Genomic DNA, 21281 nt, shown 5'->3' with positions numbered 1-21281 from the left:
CTCCTCAGGATGTATCTTCATCCTGGAAGAGTTTTGGATATCCAATTTCAAGTGCTCATAGATATCTACTCCTTACTCTTTCTTTCTACAAATCTTATCATACACTTTGTGGACTCAATTATAGATTGAGAAAAAACTATACCCATCTCAGCTGCTATTCTGAAGTTGTCTCACCATGACTTCAAGTAACTCTATTGATTATTCTGAACCTCTTACACTACCATTGCTATTTTCCCCATAGATGGTCCTGAAGCCAGCAATTGTTTGATCTAAAATACTGGATTTACTCACCCCAATGATTCTTACCTACCCTTTTCTTCATCCTTTAATTCTATCACCTCCTCATAGATATTTCAGCCATTCATGGCCCCAACAGAGCACCAGAGCACAAATGGGTGAGTTATCACCCTTTGAATCCCAACATAATGTGTTAAAATGTCTAAAAATCACTTTAGTTTGAATCAAAAAAATTTTTTATCTCCTGTAGTATAATATTTAAAATTCCAAAGTTACTTAAAAGAAAGCAATGGACTTTGAAAAGAATATTTACTAATTTATGGGCCATATTTTCTCATCCATACTTAAAAAAAATTTCATGGCTTGGGTAGAGAAGTTTCATTGGAAATAAGGAAGACATAATGTAATAGTGTTGGGAATACCTGGGAAGGGAACTTGATCTTAGCTCTGGAATGCAGAGTGCAACAGACTGTGTATTTTAGAAACTCAGAGTATAGAGATGACTTCCTCCACAGAACTCTGGTAGAGAGTAGCTCTGCAAAAGTGTTTTTTGCCAATATGTTATAGCCACAGTAAAAGGTGGCTTTGATAGGTTCCATCAATGTTGAAAGTCAAGCTGTTTTGCCTGTAGAATGGGCTGGAAGAGCAGTAGCTTGCCCAGTGGTACTGGATAGGTCACATCAATTTGTCAAATCAGAGGCAAGCACCCAGAAGCCTTTCAATACTGGTAAGAGGCTGCAAAAGCAGTATGGGTTTGTACTAACAGCAGAATTGTGGTGATATTTTGCTCTTTGTGGAAGATATCAGCAGAGAGGAGGGAATGCCAGGAATCATGCAGTATTAACCTATATTAGACCTCAGCTCCTGGCAATTGTTGATCACATACAGACCTCCTAATCTTGTTTACACCAAAGAAAAGAACAGCAGAGGGTGAGATCATTTGAAAAAACAGAAATAACTACAGTTGTGGCTTAGTGTCTATGAGGTATTGGTTCCCATCCACCTGCTGTATATACCAAAGTCTGCAATGCTAAAGTACCTTCTATAAAATTGCATAGTATTTGAACATGAATTATCCACATCTTCTTCTTTATGCTAAATCTTCTCTAGATTTCTTACAGTATTTAATACAACATAAATAGTATGTAAGTAGTTGTTATGTTGTATCAATTTGGGAATAAAGACAAGAAGAAAAGGCTGCACATGTTTAGCACAGACACAAACATTGCAGTCTTAAACAATAGTACATGAAGGAACCTCTAGGTGAGCACTGCTTGAACATCAAGTGCTGAAGAAAGACTGGATTTGTGAAAGACTGGAGACAATGGCAAGGTATGTGTAAACATCACTTCATGTGCATGGATTTATTGTAGTCCATGGTGCATAGCAATTGAGATTTTTTTTCAAATTTCTGGAATTCTTAAACTAATATTTTATATCTGCACTTGGAATATACACACATTAAGAACCTGTGGATACAGAGGACCAACAAAAATTAATTTTGTTACTATGGAATGTTCTGAATGTGTACAATAATATTTGAATTATGGCTATAAACATATAATAATTTTTTAACATTCAAAACACACCGATTAACTCCTGTTCTCTGGTGCTCTGCTCAGGCTGAGTGGTTGAAGTGTTACATGAGGGATGGTAAAGGTCAGAGAAGAGAAAAACAGGAAGGACTTTGGAAATTAATAAATACAATAGGTTAAATCAATGCTTGTGACTCAAAAAATGGCAACTTTCTGAATTGACTATTTGAAGATAATATCAGCATAATTGATATAGAGTGTTTTGTCTTAGCCTTTTTCTCCAATGAATGGATAACAAAATTTTATATCTATTTGAGATCTTCAGGGAATTAATATTATAAACTTTGAAATCCTTTCAGTAACTGAGTTTTCACTTTTCAAACATAAACAGCTTAAAACATTTTGAAATCCCTACTTGGACTCCTTTTGATATGTATAATAAATTTTCTACTCTAAAAAATGATATAGAATAGAGTGGAACTAGAATTAAAACTTCTTCAATGCCCATGATCTCAAAGGTCCAAAATAATTATTTGATAACCCCGGATTTTCTGACCCCGAAGCAGCAGTGGCCATTGTTGGAAATTAAGTGCTTTAACAGTTCAGGGTCACTCATGTTATTTTCATTCAAACTTTCTTAGCCTCTGAGAAGAAAATCCCTCAGGAACCTCCTGTAGGAGGCAGGAAAGGGTTGGAATGAGAGTCATTACTTACATGACAAAAATGATATGTGTGTCAAATCAGAACTGTTACCCAGTAACTGAAAATTTCAAATATGCAGATATTAAGAACCACGTGGACACAGGGACAGGATAAATATCAGTAGCTTACCACTGGGAAAGACAGTTATTATATTTTAGGAAGAGATTCCACTATGTCATTTGACTTTCCATATAAGCTGTCCCCTCCCAATAAATGGAGTGAATGGATTGCTGGAGAGAGATTTTTTTAACTCTGCCACCCCCATTACCAATGGAGATAGAGTCACTTGCATAGATTTTTACTTACACTAAGTATATATTTATGTCTCTATAGTAGAGGACCTTTACCCTGGAAAGAACCTTCAAGACTATCTTCTTTCAATATATATATAACACACACATGCATACACACACACACACACACACACACACACACCACGTGATCTCACTGAAGGCAGCATCTCTATCCTATTTATCTTTTCTATCTGCTAGCAGCTACATTGCAGAGAAAGTCTATTTTTTCTCTGATTTACCTCAGAAATAATCCTATAATATATCTCTTTTTAAATTGTTAAAGTGTATTGGGTCTGAGTTCCTTGAGGTTTCTGTCCAGTTCCATGAATACCATCAATATATAACTACAACAACCATCTGTATATCTCTTCCCTGAGTTTAAGACTAGCATGTCAACTACCTCTTCATCTCTCCACTTTAAGACTTCATAAGTATGTCAACTTAAAATGTCACACATAAGCCTGCTCTGTCACTCACAAGAACACCTTCTTCCTTCCACACTTCAAAGGTTTTCTTTGATGTTTTCCAATATTTCACATTTCATTTAATGCCACCATGGACTCTTCAATTTTGTTGAGGTCCTTTGTTCATCCACTTTTACTTAATAACCAAGCCTGTTTCCTTCACTTCCACCTCTTCCACATCTTCTCTCAATCTTCATTGTTAATAGCTTGGGACAAAAACTAATTTATCTTTTTCCAAACAGTGGTGATAGTAGTAGCTTCCTTTCACTCTTGCTCCACAAACTCTTTTTTACCATAGCATAACAAACCCATGTTGTTGGTTGAGCTGTGTGGTCCCCAAAACATACTTTGATGTTCTATGTTCTAGTATATCAGAATAGGACCTTATTTGGAAATAGGGTCATGTCATATGTAAATAAGATGAGGTCACACTGGAGCACAGTGGGTACCTAATCCAATATGCTCTTCAAAGAAGACACAAAGAGTGATGGTAAAGAGATGATAGAAGCAGAAACTGGGGACATAAACTGACATGCAAAGAAATATGTGAGCAATCAGAAACTGGAGGAAGCAAGTAAGGATCATCTCTGAATGGCTTTGGAAGGAGCATTGCCTGGTCACCATGTTGATCTTAGATTTTGGACCCCTAGAATTGTGGGAATATAAATGTCTGTTGCTTAAAGCCACACAATTTGTTTTACTTTGTTGCAGTAGCCCTAGGAAATCTGTATGAACTTAAGTCAGATTTTTTTTATTATTATTATTCTGACTTTGTGCTGTTTTATCATGATTAAATGGTCTTCATGATCTCTCATCTGTTCACCTGTCCAAACCACATTTTAGACTACTACTGCTTTTATTCAGAAAAATCTAATCACACTAATCTCTTCTTTCTTCATCCATAGACTACATACTGTATTTCTGCAGGGCTGTTAGCCTTGCCTTTCTTTGGATTGGGAACTTCTAATCATTCAAATCCCAGTTCAAATGACATGTCTCTGGAAAGGCTCTTTTGGCTCTCCTGTATGAAGTGCCTCCTGGTCATTCTTGTCCCATTAGTTTGTTTTATCTTAGTCTTTAGTCAATATAATTTGTTTAGCGTTATTTTATCTTAGAATGCACAGGAACATTATCTTCTTTGTCACTATTATATTCCTAGAATATGGTAGACAATGAATGTTTGTTAGATAAATGGGGAAAAAAGCCCACTTATAATAATATGAGAGAAAAGGTCACCATAATGCCATATATTGTCAGTTTTCTGTATTTTTTAATGCTGTGCCCTAAGGCACGACATCTCACTTTGCTTCTTCTCTACTGTTCTTCCTGTAAATTGTTCTCTACTTGCTCATATTTGCTCATGTTTCTATTCTCTTCTCAGATGCCAGCTCATAACTTAAATTGTGTGAATGCTGTCTACCTGTAGGTGCATCTTTTAATGTAATCATTTTTATGAAAGCCTTGAACTTATAGTATTGTTAGAAGATTGCGGCCATTAATGAGGTCTGAAAATTCATTCTGAGTGGACTGTCAATGGCAGCCCCTCTTCTTCATCCTATGTTCTTGCTTCTGTTCTGCTGTTAGTTGGCAGACTTGATAGAATTGTTTGAGGTTGAGACTGGTTGCTTCATATATGAATAAACTTCATAAGCAGTCTTAATGAAATTTGAGGCAATCATTTTGCTTTTTTAAATAAGTTTCACTCTCTGGTCCTTGATATTCTGAAATTCTAGGAGAGTTAAATTTTGGAAAACGGAGACATTATATATTGATAACTTTTCTACATTTGCATGCATCTGGCTGTGTTTTTGCTGTTTTACGTTGAATTGTGTTCCCCAAATTATGAAAATACACATATGCATGTAAGAATCATGTAAGGTGACCAGGTGTCCTGGTGTTTCTGGATTTGGGAATTTCACGAGTAAAGCCATCTTGGCAAACTAGGATGATCGGGTATCCTAGTTAGTTCAGTATATTGTATTTGTATCTGACATAAATATTTTTATGTAATATCATTTTAATAGATATTAGTAATAATTGTATGAGAAATTTTATTATTATCCCTATAATCCAAATGAGAACTAAGGAACAGAAGCCACACACCCTATTCATAAGAAAACTCGGCTTAAACTCACGTTCAAATCTAGCATTGTCTTTTGTCAGCTTGTGGGATCTTTAGATTATACAGATATGAATAGTTGTTAACCAAAAACAATTATTGTTCATTTTTAAAAGAGATCTGATGAGAAAAAAAATAACATCAGAAATCAAGTTTTCCTACGGTCTGTGTATTCTTATGGTTTATGCTGAGATAACTGATTACTTACACTTTCATTTATACCAAAGTAAGGAATATACTATTTTATAAAATTTTCTGAAACTGAGTGTTTTTGTCAGTTTTCCCATGAAATTTGAATGCATCTTTTTAACTTCTGTTATTGTGTTAATATTATATTGAAAGATCAATCATAATTTTAAGTATGATTGAATCAGGACTTCATTTTTAGATTGTATCCTGTGAGCTGCATAACCTCCTAAAGTAAATAAGGAGGATGGAATTAGGAAAGACAATAGAATGAGTCGAACATAATTTTCCTATTCATATATATGAATACACAACCAGTGTAACTCCACATCATGTTCAACCACAGAATGGTATCAAAATTATAATGGCTTGCTCTCCATATATATATAATATGTCAAAGTACACCCTACTGTCATGTATTTCTAAAAACAAATAAAAAATAAGTAAAAACAAAAGTATGAGAGGTTTTGATTTAATATTTGTATAAGTTCTGAGATTTAAGATGACTTTTTAAAAAATTTTTTGCTTGTTTTATTGTTTTTTGCCCATGAAGTGTATCACACCATCTTACTATTATAGTTATTGTGTATGCCTTAATATAAAGAAGAGAATTTCTCATCACTTTATTCTTCTTTTTCAGAATATTTTTGCTATCCTAGGATTTTAATTTTTACCTAAAAATTAAAGTTAATGATAATTTCTACTAAAAAGTAATTCTGAGATTTTGATAAGAATTATATTAAACTAACAAATCAAGTTAGTTAGAATTGACATATTTGTCTACATTGTTACAGCACATGGATCCGCATCTTGATTTTCTCTGTTAGTAGATTTTATTTGATTTCTTTCATTAGCCTTTTGTAATTTTTATCATTCCAATTCTGTAAATGTTTCATTAAATTCATACTTAAGATTTCAAACAAAATTACTCCCATGTTTTTCCATCCCAAATATTACCTAGAACTTGACTGTGGTAACTGAGTTGATTAAACAAATATATAATGCAAATTGAATAATCTAGATTATCACTATATTAGCTGCACCTGTTATGTGCAAACAAATGCTTAAAACATAAAAATAAAAATAAGTAACAGTCAAAATGTACATTCCATATTGTACCTTTATTATCATAAAGTTCTTAAGCACTCAATGTGGTTAAAGAAATATATTATTTCCTTATTATTTTAAAAATTCTATCCTTTATTCTATTTGGAAAAACAAAACACAAAATGAATTCAATTGCCATCATTAATATGTAAATATTTAGATGGTACTTTTTAAACAGCTTAAAATTCAAAGCATTCATGCATATTTCAGTCTATATTTCTTTGAAGAAAATGCTTCTAGTGGATGTTAATTTCCCTCCAAGCACTGTATTCTTATTAATGACGTAGCTTCTGTTTCTAGACCACATGTGTCTGCATCTAAGTTCAACTTATTATGAATTATGCAGCCATGGGTCAGCTATGTAAGTCAGTGCCTTGGTTTACTTCTTTATGATTATTATCTCTTTGAGTCCTTGATTAAATAAGATAATATCTGTAGATAACTTAGAACTGTGGTAGACATACTGAGTTTGTATTTATCATTTGCTATATAGTCTGTTTTTAGAGTAAAGTGATAGGCTTTGATGGCATTTTTTTATTTTAAATATTGACTGTCATTTATTTAGTACCAGTGAAATATTGACTGTCATTTATTTAGTACCAGTGAAATTAAAGCTTTAACAATAAATGAGTTTCTAATAGCTTTAGTGAGGATAGCCCTCAGTATTCAATTCCTTGTGTCTAAACTGAAAGAGAAATTGCTATTTCTCTGTGTTGAAGGGTATAGCTGATAATTCCACACACTTGTGGAAAGAATTGTTACTGAACATGTCCCAGAGGCATGGCAGTCAGCAAAAGGTTCTTGGTCCTGTTAGCCTGAGGAATGTATCTGTAACAGATTGCCAGGAAAGATTAACGGCTGCAGGTAGAACAGCTGCTGGTTCAAACAATTTTGATCTTTTATATCTTGTGTTCATTCTGCTTCCAGGTGGAATTGGCCCACTTGTTAAGGAGGGCCGCAGGTAGTCCAGCTGCTGGTTCAAAGAGTCTAGTCCTATATACGTTTTGTTCATTGTGTTTTGACAAAAAAAATCGGTCCAATTGTTTTCAGAAAGCCCCCAAGGGAAAATTTTACAAAATAGTTTCATAACCTTTTCAAGGAGACAAATATACCTCCCATTTTTACTCCCTTTGGTACATAAAATAGGCCATTCAGGAAGTACCATTGTAAAGCATTTATCTTAATAAGTGTTGAAGAGAGTAGTATATAAATCAGTAATTTAATCAGCAAAAAGATAAGTGGAATCATGTTTATGTTCAGTGTTTTGTTTTTTTTTTTTCTAAATGGGGATTTGGTCATTACAGTGGAGATTCTTGCTTTGTGTGTGTGTGTGTGTGTGTGTGTGTAAGATGATTTTTGTGTTCATAAAAACATTGAAGGAAATTATTTTGCAGAAGCACACTTTAGAGAAAATTAATTGGCCTTTTCTACAGGACTTCCCCAAATTCAGGACAGTAGAAGGCTTTGGAGTGGTGCATATCAGTCTTTCTTTTTTTTTTTTTTGTTCTTTTTGTTTATACATGATAGTGGAGTATATTTTGACATATTTATACAAACATAGAGTACATTTTGTGCTAATTAGGAATCCATAAAATAATGTATATTTTTGTGTATGTGTGTGTTTGTTTATAATAATGTCCAAATGCTACATGTAGCTGCATGTTAAGTTAAAGATCCTTTTCGCTTTCTGGGTTTTAGATTCTACATATTTTCAAACTAAAATTAAGTTTCGTGCCTCATCTCCTATAAATGAAAGTCACATGTCAAGTTCTTGTCATAACAATTGGAGAAATAACTTTATAACTCATTTGTTGTTATATCTGGAAAATTACTGGATCTGTATACAATCTCTTCCTACATTAAAATCCTTAACTGACCCATCCATGCATTTTTGGCATGCTTTCTATCTTTGTACATTTTAAATGGCAAATTTCATCTAAATTTGATTTAAGAAGTACACAATGAAAGTACTAAATAATGAAAACATACTGTAAAAAAAGTTGGGCTTTTTTGTTAATCATGGTAGTAGGGGTCCAACAACTGATATGCAGGGAATTCCATTTCATTTCTTGATCCTCCCTTTTTCTTCCCATCCTCTTTCCCCAATCCCATTGTTCTTCCCCTACTCTACTAGACTTCCCTTTGCTCACTTATCAATTTATATTTAATTGGTTCTTTCTAAAGATACATTAAGGTAAAGTTACCTTTGGTATATCTATATATGTACATAACATGATTTTTAATAATTCATTTTGCATTGGCTCCTCTTATATATCCCTCTAATCTGCCTCTCGATCCCTTTTTTCTATATTACTGATTTCCCTTTTTCTTTTTATTATTCGATCCTTCCCTTCACCTTTCCTTCATTGTACTCTAGCTTCTGCATATGCCAATATGCTTTTGAGAAAATATTAGTAGCATAAAACAGTATACTTGTAGCTTTTAATTCATTTGTTTCGTAAAGAAAAGTTACATTTTAATCAATGATTAGTTGAATGATCCATTATAGATGTAGAGAAAAAAGTTGATGAAATATGTGTTGTTCCAAGATTATTTTGAATACCAGTGTATAACTAACATAAGTATAGCACATGGCACAGAGAAAAGGATCAGTGATTAATAAGGTAATAAGTAAGTAAAATAATTTCTGATTTATTATTAATCTTTTCCTTAATATTAGAATTGCTTGTAATATAGATAAACATCTATCTCTAGAGATACTGCTAGATAAATATCTACCATCACAATTATAAGAATTCTGCTAATACTCTTGAGAGAATTAGCCTAATTTTATTGTTCATGATCTAGGGTGTAGTGGTTACTTTTACAATATTTGCAAGAATATTCTTAGAAGTTGTAAAGTAGATGACATTGGACTGATACTTCTACAAATAACAATTTCAAACACTGTAATAATTTTTATTGAACTTTTCCAAGTCACTAGGGAATATACAAGGAAAGGAGATATTAAAAGATAATCAAATCTTGGAAGAAGAAACTCTTGAAAAAATACAAAATTATATAACATTTTTTCAAAGTTATTATCCAGTTAGCTGACCTGTCCATTTGAACAAAACCAAAAAGTCCAACTTTTATTGATTGAAATGTCAGAAAAGAGAGTTCAGGAATACCTTAATAACAGAAAATTGAGGGAGAATCCAGAAAAAGGGGGAGTCCTAAAATATGTTGCCTACAATCTTTATCTAACCTGGAGCTTCATGGATTTGGATCCTGTTTCTCAGTCAGGCTGCTATAACAGAAGACCACACACAGGGTGATTTAAACAACAGAAATTTATTATAGATCTGGAGGTTGGGAAGTCTCAGATTGGAGTGTCAACAGAGTATCTACCCAGTTTGAAAAGGGCTGCTTTCTCATTTTCAACATATAAATTTTGGGTCAATAAAAACATTCTGTCTATGTTACTGCTAAGTGACAACTAGAAAGCTGAAACAACTAAGAAATAATTTAGCTCATGCTGACTGCAGTATAGACACATTTTACCACTTAGGTTCTGTCAAGTTAGCTGGAATTGATAAACACTATGGTCTTCACACAGATCTATACTATCCAATATTGAAACAAATATCTATAGATTCTTGGTGGCCACCCAATAATTTACCTGCCTGCCAGAAGAATAATCAAGCTTCTTAAAAGAACAAAACAGAATTAAAGGCTGTAGAAAGTATTATCCCCAATAACCCCTGTAAATGGAAAGTCACCAGGAAAATAAAGGGCAAGAAAATGTGATATATAGTTAAGAAAAAAAAAGCAGTTGATAGGAATAGAACTCAAGATGACTTAGATGTTGAAGATGTACTTTAAAGTAGCTATTATGAATCTGCTTGAAGACTTCAAGGAAAAGACAGTCATAAAGAGTACATAATTGGGAAGTCTTACTAGCAAAATTGAGCCATAAGAAATTATTAAATGTAATTTGTAGAACTGAAAAAAATACAGTCTTTAAAAAAATCACTGTATGGACTTAACAGCATATTGGTAATAGGAGAAAAAGGATGAATGATGAATACATTTAAAAAGACAGAACAATAGAAATTATCTAATTTGAAGAAAATATTTAAAAATGCTGAGAAAAGAATTATTGAAGAGAGTATCAATGACCTATGTGTGGGACAGTATAAGGCAGGCTAACATATATGCAACAACATACTTCACAATAACCACGTATGCCTTTCCACATGTTCTATCATTTCAACCCATTTTATTTGTGTTCTTTAAAATTATATCCAAGTTGACAATGATCTCATATAACAATGTTTTTTTTTACTATTTTTATATCTGTAATACTTGTCTAAAGTTGGCTCTGACAGTTTACAGGGTTTTTTTTTGAAGGGGGGGTATTCACTTTTATTGGATTTCAAGATCACACAACCCGGCTATCTTATGATATCAAGACTAAAATCTGATGTAGAGAGAATGTGAACCCTAAAAATTCTTAGCATTTGGATCACAATTCACTTGCCTTAACTATCTGTCTCCCAAACCTTTATACACTGTGAAACACAAATAAAATGATCCTGCTGTTAAAGAACACCAGAGGAAATGGAAATTCCTCTCTCTGGTTAGAGGCATAAAAACTGGACTCCTTATATATTTCAGACCCAAGACTGAGGAAATGGATATCTTGTTTTACTTTTCAATCATTTGTAGCCTCTTGATTTTCATGGTATGCCTTAATCTATCTCTACTGATCAACTTTATCACACTGAGTATACTAAAAGTTGCTAATTAATTTATTAAATTATTCAATCAATTATTCTGTCATTCATTATACAGATACTAAGTTTCCATAAAGTTCCAGGCACTGATTTAAGTATTTGTTTATATCAGTGAATAAAATTCTCCCTTGTGGAGTTTGGATTCCGATAGTAGTTAACAGAAAAAAAAGTGAATTATGTAAAACAATAATAAGTGCTTTAAGAAAAAATCATACAAATTTGGGAAAGACTGGGAGGTTAGGCATTAATTTTTTTTTTTTTTTTTTTTAACAAATCAGTCAGAAGAAGACTTTACAAAAGAGGTGTCATTTGAGCAAAGATTTGAAGGAGGAGATGTGAAGTGGGAAGGTACAAGTGTATTAAGGGGAAAATATTGTTAGGCAAGAGCCAGTATGAGTTCTTGGGAAGAATGATTCGCATTTTCAAGGAGACTGAGAGGGCCCCTGTGGCTAAATAGTAGAAGGAGAATAGGAGAAGGTACCAGGAAGGAAACTAGTTAGGTCTTTTCAGGTATTGTAAGGCAGAACAACTTTTTTTTTTTTTTTTTTTTTTTTTTTTTTTGGTGGTGCTGGGGATTGAACCCAGGGCCTTGTGCATGTGAAGCAAGCATTCTACCAAATGAGCTATGTATGAAACCAACCCAGATGCCCTTCATTATATAAATGGATAAATAAACTGTGTTATATATACACAATGGAATATTACTCAGCATTAAAAGAGATTAAAATTATGGCAGGTAAATGGATGGAGTTGGAGAATATGTTGCTAAGCGAAGTAAGCCAATTCAAAAAAACAAAGACCAAATATTCTCTCTGATAAGTGGATGCTGATTAATAATGGGGTTGGGACATATGGGAAAAATAAAGGAACTTTGGGCAAAGGGGAGGAAGGGGTGAGGAGGCGGATGGGGGCAGGAAAGATGGTGGAATGAGATGGACATCATTACCCTAGTACAAGTCTTACTGCACATTTGTTGCGACACTACATTATGTATAACCAGAGAAATGAAAAGTTGTGCTGCAATTGTGTTCAATGAGTCAAAAGGTATTCTGCTGTCATATATACCTAATTAAAATAAATAAATACATACATACATAAAGGAAAAAAGAAAAGAAAAAAGAGTAGATGTAACAGATATATTAAAATTTATCACAATAATACAAGGTAACAGAAATTTCTTCTTTTGCATTGATAGTGTGAGAGTGAAATTGTGTTTTTTTCTCTAGATTGTAGTAGCCATAATTTTCCCAATGCCTAGAATGCATCATTTGGCTTAGGTTTTGTGAAAGGAAAAAGTACTTTTATGTATGTATTTTTTCTTTCTCTATGGCTAAAACTACTTTTAAGGCACTGGGAATGGCCCTTTTCTTTTAATGAATAGTAAATTTTCCTTTTTCATATTCAAAGATACTGAAGGTTCTCTCTCTCTCTCTCTCTCTCTCTCTCTCTCTCTCTCTCTCTCTCTCTCTCTCTCTCTCCTTTATCTAAAGTTATTACACTTTCTTATAAATTTAGGTTGGCCTTTGTTTTTCAAGTACAGAAACATTTGCAAGTGCTTCTCCAGGTTGAGGATGAATGTTAGCTCCAAGGATCCAGATGTCTCCCCTCTTACCTTTCATAACTTACCACAAAATCACAGAGATGTGTTTTATGTTCTTTTAAAATTAAAGATATCTTTTGCATCTACTGATACTTTGGTAAATGATCTATGTTGGTGAATTAATTTGTAGGCCTCTATATGTTCAATATGTTGGACAAAACTATGTAGACAAAGCTCTGCAAAGGTATAAGCGTATTAGACAGGTACATTAGAAAAAATGATACACGTGGATATACACGTGTATTTAAAATTATTGTGCATTTTAATTAAAAAATAAAGTTGGCACTGACAACCTACATTTGTGCTAGGGCTTCTGGCTTTAGTTGAACTAAGAATTATTTCGTGTAGAATTAACTCAAATTTAAAATGCTCTTATAGCCTGATATTAGAATAGTAATTTTTGTTTGTTAATACAAAGATATATGTTCAAATTAAAGTTTTCTACTTAATATATGTGTGAACTAGGAAAAGTAAGTAAATATCTATAGACTTCAGTTTCGTCATCTGTAAAATGAAGATAATTTTGGTCTGTTTCATTGACTTGAGTAAAATTATTATTATTATTATTATTTTTTATTGGTTGTTCACAACATTACAAAGCTCTTGACATAACATACTTCATACATTGGACTGAAGTGGGTTATGAACTCCCAATTTTACCCCAAATGCAGATTGCAGAGTCACATCGGTTACACTTCCACAATTTTATATAATGTCCTATTGGTCATTGTTGTATTCTGCTACCTTTCCTATCCCCTACTATCCCCCCTCCCCTCCCCTCCCAACTTCTCTCTCTACCCCATCTACTGTAATTCATTTCTCTCCTTGTTTATTTTCCCATTCCCTCACAACCTCTTGTATGTAGTTTTGTATAGCAATGAGGGTCTCCCTTCATTTCCATGCAATTTCCCTTTTCTCACCCTTTCCCTCCCATCTCATGTCTCTGTTTAATGTTAATCTTTTCTTCCTACTCTTCCTCCCTGCTCTGTTCATAGTTGCTCTCATTATATCAAAGAAGACATTTGGTATTTGTTTTTTAGGGATTGGCTAGCTTCACTAAGCATAATCTGCTCTAGTGCCATCCATTTCCCTGCAAATTCTATGATTTTGTCATTTTTTATTGCTGCATAGTACTCCATTGTGTATAGATGCCACATTTTTTTTATCCATTCATCTACTGAGGGGCATCTGGGTTGGTTCCACAGTCTAGCAATTGTGAATTGTGCTGCTATGAACATCGATGTGGCCGTATCCCTGTAGCATGCTCTTTTAAGGTCTTCAGGGAATAGTCCAAGAAGGGCAATAGCTGGGTCAAATGGTGGTTCCATTCCCATCTTTCCCAGGAATCTCCAAACTGCTTTCCAAATTGGCCGCACCAATTTGCAGTCCCACCAGCAATGTACAAGTGTACCCTTTTCTCCACAACCTCTCCAGCACTTGTTGTTGTTTGACTTCATAGTGGCTGCCAATCTTACTGGAGTGAAATGGTATCTTAGGGTGGTTTTGATTTGCATTTCTCTGACTGCTAGAGATGGTGAGCATTTTTTCATGTACTTATTGATTGATTGTATATCCTCCTCTGAGAAGTGTCTGTTCAGGTCCTTGGCCCATTTGTTGATTGGGTTATTTGTTACCTTATTATCTAATTTTTTGAGTTCTTTGTATACTCTGGATATTAGGGCTCTATCTGAAGTGTGAGGAGTAAAGATTTGTTCCCAGGATGTAGGCTCCCTACTTACCTCTCTTATTGTTTCTCTTGCTGAGAAAAAACTTTTAAGTTTAATTAAGTCCCATTTGTTGATTCTTGTTGTTAACTCTTGTGCTATGGGTGTCCTATTAAGGAATTTGGAGCCCGACCCCACAATTTGTAGATCGGATCCAACTTTGTCTTCTATCAGACGCAGAGTCTCTGGTTTGATATCAAGTTCCTTGATCCATTTTGAGTTAACTTTTGTGCATGGCGAGAGAAAGGGGTTCGGTTTCATTTTGTTGCATATGGATTTCCAGTTTTCCCAACACCATTTGTTGAAGATGCTATCCTTCCTCCATTGCATGCTTTTAGCCCCTTTATCAAATATAAGATAGTTGTAACTTTGTGGATCAGTCTCTGTGTCCTCTATTCTAAACCATTGGTCTATCCGCCTGTTTTGGTACCAGTACCATGCTGTTTTTGTCACTATTGCTTTGTAATATAGTTTGAAATCTGGTATTGCTATACCGCCTGATTCACACTTCCTGTTTAGAATTGCTTTTGCTATTCTGGGTCTTTTATTTTTCCATATGAATTTCATGATTGCTTTGTCAATTTCTACAAGATATGCCGTTGGGATTTTGATTGGCATTGCATTAAACCTATAGAGAACTTTTGGTAATATCGCCATTTTGATGATGTTAGTTCTGCCTATCCATGAACAGGGTATGTTTTTCCATCTTCTAAGATCTTCATCAACTTCTCTCTTTAGGGTTCTGTAGTTTTCATTATATAAATCTTTCACCTCTTTTGTTAGGTTAATTCCCAAGTATTTTATTTTTTTTGAGGATATCGTGAATGGAGTGTTTTTCCTCATTTCCGTTTCCGAAGTTTTGTCGCTGATATACAGAAATGCCTTTGATTTATGCATGTTGATTTTATATCCTGCCACTTTGCTGAATTCATTTATTAGTTCTAGTAGTTTCTTTGTAGACCCTTTTGGGTCTTCTAGGTATAGAATCATGTCTTCCGCAAATAGTGATAATTTAAGTTCTTCTTTTCCAATTTTTATGCCTTTAATTTCTTTCGTCTGTCTAATTGCTCTGGCCAGTGTTTCCAGAACTATATTGAATAGAAGTGGAGATAGAGGGCATCCCTGTCTTGTTCCGGATTTTAGAGGGAATGCCTTCAACTTTTGTCCATTCAGAATGATGCTAGCCTGAGGCTTAGCATAGATAGCTTTTACAATGTCAAGGTAGGTTCCTGTTATCCCTAATTTTTCAAATGTTTTGAACATAAAGGGATGCTGTACTTTGTCAAATGCTTTCTCTGCATCTATCGAGATGATCATATGGTTCTTATCTTTAAGTCTATTGATGTGGTGAATAACATTTATTGATTTCCGTATGTTGAACCATCCTTGCATCCCAGGGATGAATCCTACTTGGTCATGGTGCACAATTTTTTTGATGTGTTTTTGTATTCGATTCGCCAGAATTTTATTGAGGATTTTTGCATCTAGGTTCATTAGAGATATTGGTCTGTAGTTTTCTTTCTTTGAGGTGTCTTTGTCTGGTTTCGGAATCAGGGTGATGTTGGCCTCATAGAATGAGTTTGGAAGAGCTCCCTCTTTTTCTATTTCCTGAAATAACTTGAAAAGTATTGGTATTAATTCTTCTTTAAAGGTTTTGTAAAACTCCGCTGTATATCCATCCGGTCCTGGGCTTTTCTTTGTTGGTAGTCTTTTGATGGCTTCTTCAATTTCATCCATTGATATTGGTCTGTTCAAATTGTGTGTATCCTCCTGACTCAGTCTGGGCAAATCATATGACTTAAGAAATTTATCGATGTCTTCACTATCTTCTATTTTGTTGGAATATAGGTTTTCAAAATAATTTCTAATTGTCTTCTGTATTTCTGTAGGATCTGTTGTAATATTGCCTTTTTCATCCCGTGTGTTAGTAATTTGAATTCTCTCTCTTCTTCTCTTCGTTAGCATGGCTAAAGGTCTGTCGATCTTATTTATTTTTTCGAAGAACCAACTTTTAGTTTTGTCAATTTTTTCAATAGTTTCTTTTGTTTCAATTTCATTGATTTCCGCTCTAATTTTAATTATTTCTAGCCTTCTGCTACATTTGCTGTTGTTTTGCTCTTCCTTTTCTAGGGCTTTGAGATGAAGTGTGAGCTCATTTATTTGTTGGTTTTTTTCTTTTTTTGAGGAATGACCACCAGGCGATGAATTTTCCTCTTAAAACTGCTTTCATTGTGTCCCATAGATTCCGATATGTTGTGTCTGTATTTTCATTTATCTCTAAGAATTTTTTAATTTCCTCCTTTATGTCTTCTGTAACCCATTGATCATTCAGTAACATATTGTTCATTTTCCATGTGATGTAGGATTTATCATTGATTTTCTTTTATCATTGATTTCCAGTTTCATTCCATTATGATCAGATAAAATGCATGGTATTATCTCCACCCCTTTATATTTACTGAGGGTTGCCCTATGGCATAATATATGGTCTATTTTTGAGAAGGATCCATGTGCTACTGAGAAAAAAGTATATCCATTTGATGATGGTTGATATATTCTATATATGTCAGTTAAGTCTAGGTTGTTGATTGTGATATTGAGTTCTATAGTTTCTTTATTCAATTTTTGTTTGGAGGATCTGTCCAACGGTGAAAGAGGTGTGTTGAAGTCACCCATAATTATTGTGTTGTGGTCTATTTGATTTTGAACTTGAGGAGAGTTTGTTTTATGAATGTCGCAGCACCATTGTTTGGTGCATATTGATAATTGTTATGTCTTGTTGGTGAATGGATCCTTTTAACAGTATATAATGACCTTCTTTATCCCTTTTGATTAACTTAGTCTTGAAGTCGATTTTATTCGATATGAGGATGGCCACTCCTGCTTGCTTACGAGAACTGTGTGCGTGGTATATTTTTCCCATCCTTTCACCTTCAGCCTGTGTATGTCTTTTCCAATCAGATGTGTCTCCTGGAGGAAGCATATTGTTGGATTTGTCTTTTTAATCCATCATACCAGCCTATGTCGCTTTATTGGAGAGTTTAGGCCATTAACATTCAGAGTTACTATTGATATATGGTTTGAACTTCCATCCATGTTTGAATGTTTATCCTTTTTTTTTTTTAATATTTAGTTTGTTTCTCCGTGATTATCTTTCCCCTCGCCCTCTGTCTTTACTGAGGCACTTCCCACTGATGGTTTTGGTTATTGTTTTTCATTTCTTCCTCGTGTAGTGTTTTGCTCAAAATGCTTTGCAATGCAGGTTTTCTGGCTGCAAATTCTTTTAACTTTTGTTTATCATGAAAGATCTTTATTTCGTTGTCATACCTGAAGCTTAATTTTGCTGGATACAGAATTCTTGGTTGGCATCCATTGTCTTTCAGTGTTTGAAATACATTGTTCCATGACCTTCTTGCTTTCAGTGTCTGTGATGAAAAGTCCGTTGTTAACCGTATTGGTTTACCCCTAAATGTAATCTGTCTCCTTTCTCTTGTAGCTTTTAATATTTTCTCTTTGTTCTGTATATTGGATATCTTCATAACAATGTGTCTTGGCGTTGGTCTGCTGTGATTTTGTGTGCTCGGTGTCCTGTATGCATCTTCAATTTGTATATCTGTTTCCTTTTTTATTTCTGGAAAGTTTTCTGTAATTATTTCATTCAGCAGGTTTCTCATTCCCTTGGTGTGAATCTCTGTACCTTCCTCTATCCCGATGACTCGTAAGTTTGGTTTCTTCATGTTATCGCATAACTCTTGCATGATTTTCTCGTGATTTTTTACCAGCCTTTCTGAGTTGGCTAGACTCTTTTCAAGATGGTATATTTTGTCTTCATTATCTGACGTTCTGGTTTCTACTTGTTCCACTCTGTTAGTGATACTCTCAATTGAGTTTTTAATTTGGTTTATCGTTTCCTTCATTTCTAGAATTATTGTTTGATTATTTTTTATAATCTCTATCTCCTTATAAAGATGCTTAACTTCTTCTTTTAGCTGTTTATGTAACTCATTGTCAATGTGTTCTTTCGCTGCTTGAATTTGCTGTCTTGTATCCTCTTTGAGGTTCCATTCCATCTGTCTAAGGTGTTCCTTGAGGTCTTTATATGACCATTTTTCTGATGACTCTAGGTCCTCCTGAATATTTAGGCTGTCCTGCATTGCTTGTACTCCTCTTCTTCCTTGCTTCTTGAAGCTGCTCATGTTGCTTCTTGTTCTGGTTGACTGCTGGGTTACTGTTTATTCCTATAAATTTATTTGATGCTAGGGAGGAAAGGTATTAGAAGGGAAGGGAAGAAGTCACTAAGGAGAATGAGAGTAGGCAGGTAGAATTCAAGGAAGGGGGGATAAGAAAAATGAAAAGACAAAAGAAGAAAGAAATAGGAACTAAAAAAGAACAAAAATTTTAAAAAATATTAATAATAATTAAAAAAAATTAAAATTGAGATTAGAAGAGAAAGAAGAAAAAAAGAGAGTAAAGAAAGAAAAAAACAAGATAGAAAAATGAAGATGAAAGAAAAACCCCAATCAGAAAAAAAAAAAAAAAAACAACAACAACAATAAAAAAGACTAATAAATGCCGTCTTAGAGTTTGATTAACTTCTCTTCCACTAGGTGGCGCTGTGCCCCCCAGGTCTAGTCTTTCCCGTCAGTACGCGGGAACCAATCACTGTGCAGCAGCTCCTCCCAGACTGGGTGAGTCTCCAATCCTGAGTGCCTAGGGCCTCCTCTTGTGTCCAAACACTTCCACTTTTCCTCTAACCAGGCCCCTCTCACCACAATACTGGCTACAGGCCAGGTCTGCTGCTCCCGGGAGCCCTGTTTTCATGAACGACTGGGCTCACTCCTCCATATTGCCATTCCCTCAGACCCTAAGCTTGTAGAGCTTGGTGCTGAGAATCCTCAGCGAATTTTGCTTGCCCTCCAGTAGCCACACCCCCGTAGCTGGTGCAAGAGACCTCAGCAGCCAGCCCTGGCGGGAGCGGCAGTCCCACACCACCTCTGACTCCCTCGGGCTGGCTGTAGCACTCTCGGGAGAGCTGGGAGGGGCTCTTAAGGTTTCCCTGATGCGTGGAGAGGGAGAACCAGGAGACCACACACCTGCTGCAGCAGGCTTCAATGAAGTTATCTCCTCCGCCGCAGTCATGCCACGCCAGCCCTCCGTCCCTGTGGTGTCCTCCGCAAACGGCTACAGTTCGCCTCCCCCTGCCGGGCGACCAACGCCACGGGCGGGTCCCCACTGTCACCCAAGCCCCGCCTGGACCCTGCGGCCACTACCCACGAAGGCCCGGCAGGCATCCACCTCCGGGGAATGAGAAGGGCTGACCCGCCGCCTCAGCCGGATAGCTTAATGCTGAGTCGCAGCTGTCTGTCTCAGCTTTTCAGACGCGGTGGTGCGGGGCACGGAACACGGAGGGGCTTACTCACTTCCTGCTGCCGTCTTTCTCCTCTCGCTATTTCGGGATGATGGCGGGGTGCTGGCTCGCTCTGTCCGGTGTGTCTCTGCCTCGAGCTCCCACGCCTCTCTCCGCCGCGGTTTCTACAGCCGGCGCTGCCCTATTCGTTCTCTCCGCCCCCGGCGTTCCCGGCTTCTAGCCGCACCGTGGCCCGGTCCGTGTCTTTATGTCTCGCGGCTCCAGCGGCGCCCGGGGCCGGGGAGGCGACGGCCTGACTCCGGCAAGTACCACAGTCCCCAGGCCCCGAGTCCCGGCGGCCACAAACCGACACTTCTAGTAGACCTCCCAGATCCCTGCAGGACCCCTCTTCATGGAATTCTGCTAGAAGTTCCTCAGTGTGAAGACTGCCGCTGTTCCAAAGGGTCTTTTTGATCTCGTTAGTGCGGAGACATTAGAGTCGCTGCTTCCTCCTCGGCGGCCATGCTCCCTCCCTCGACTTGAGTAAAATTAAGTGTGATAAAACACGTAAAGAGCTTAGCAGTTTCCTTCAAATAATAAATATTTAATAAATGCTAGCTAATATCACTATTATTATCATCAATGAATCTCTTCATATTAGAATTATAATCAGTATTCATTGTGGATTTTTTACCACACAGGGAAAAAAATCATCTGTGTCTCTCAATAATGACGGCTCAATTTTAAGAAGGTATCTAAATAATACATAGGGAATAGAGAATTTTAATACATAAGAATAAGTAAGGAATAGAGAAGTTTAAGGGGTCGTATAAAGAATATACAAAAATACACCAGGTCAAGTTCAAATCAAATCATGTATTCTTTCTTTAAAAGGCAATTTTATGTTTTTTAAAAATAGTTATGCATTTGTTTTATTTATTTATTTTAATTAGTTCTATTTGACAGCAAAATGTATTTTGATTCATTGTACACAATTGCAGCATAGTTCTGCATTATTTAGCATACAATTTATACTCTTGATCTCAAGACACTTAGTTGAACAGGATCCAAAAACATAGCCTTGTTCTACTTTAAAAAAAAATAGGAACACAAAGTTTGAATGAAACAGAAAGGAAATTTACTTTTAGCTCTTAGGATGAGAAATATAGAAGGATAAATGAGCAAATAAATATAAAATTTATTAATGACAAACTGAAGATGATTTTTA

Source organism: Spermophilus citellus (assembly GCF_964194105.1).
Source record: "Spermophilus citellus genome assembly, chromosome: 8".
Taxonomy (NCBI): Eukaryota; Metazoa; Chordata; class Mammalia; order Rodentia; family Sciuridae; genus Spermophilus; species Spermophilus citellus.
This window is presented reverse-complemented; position numbering follows the sequence as displayed.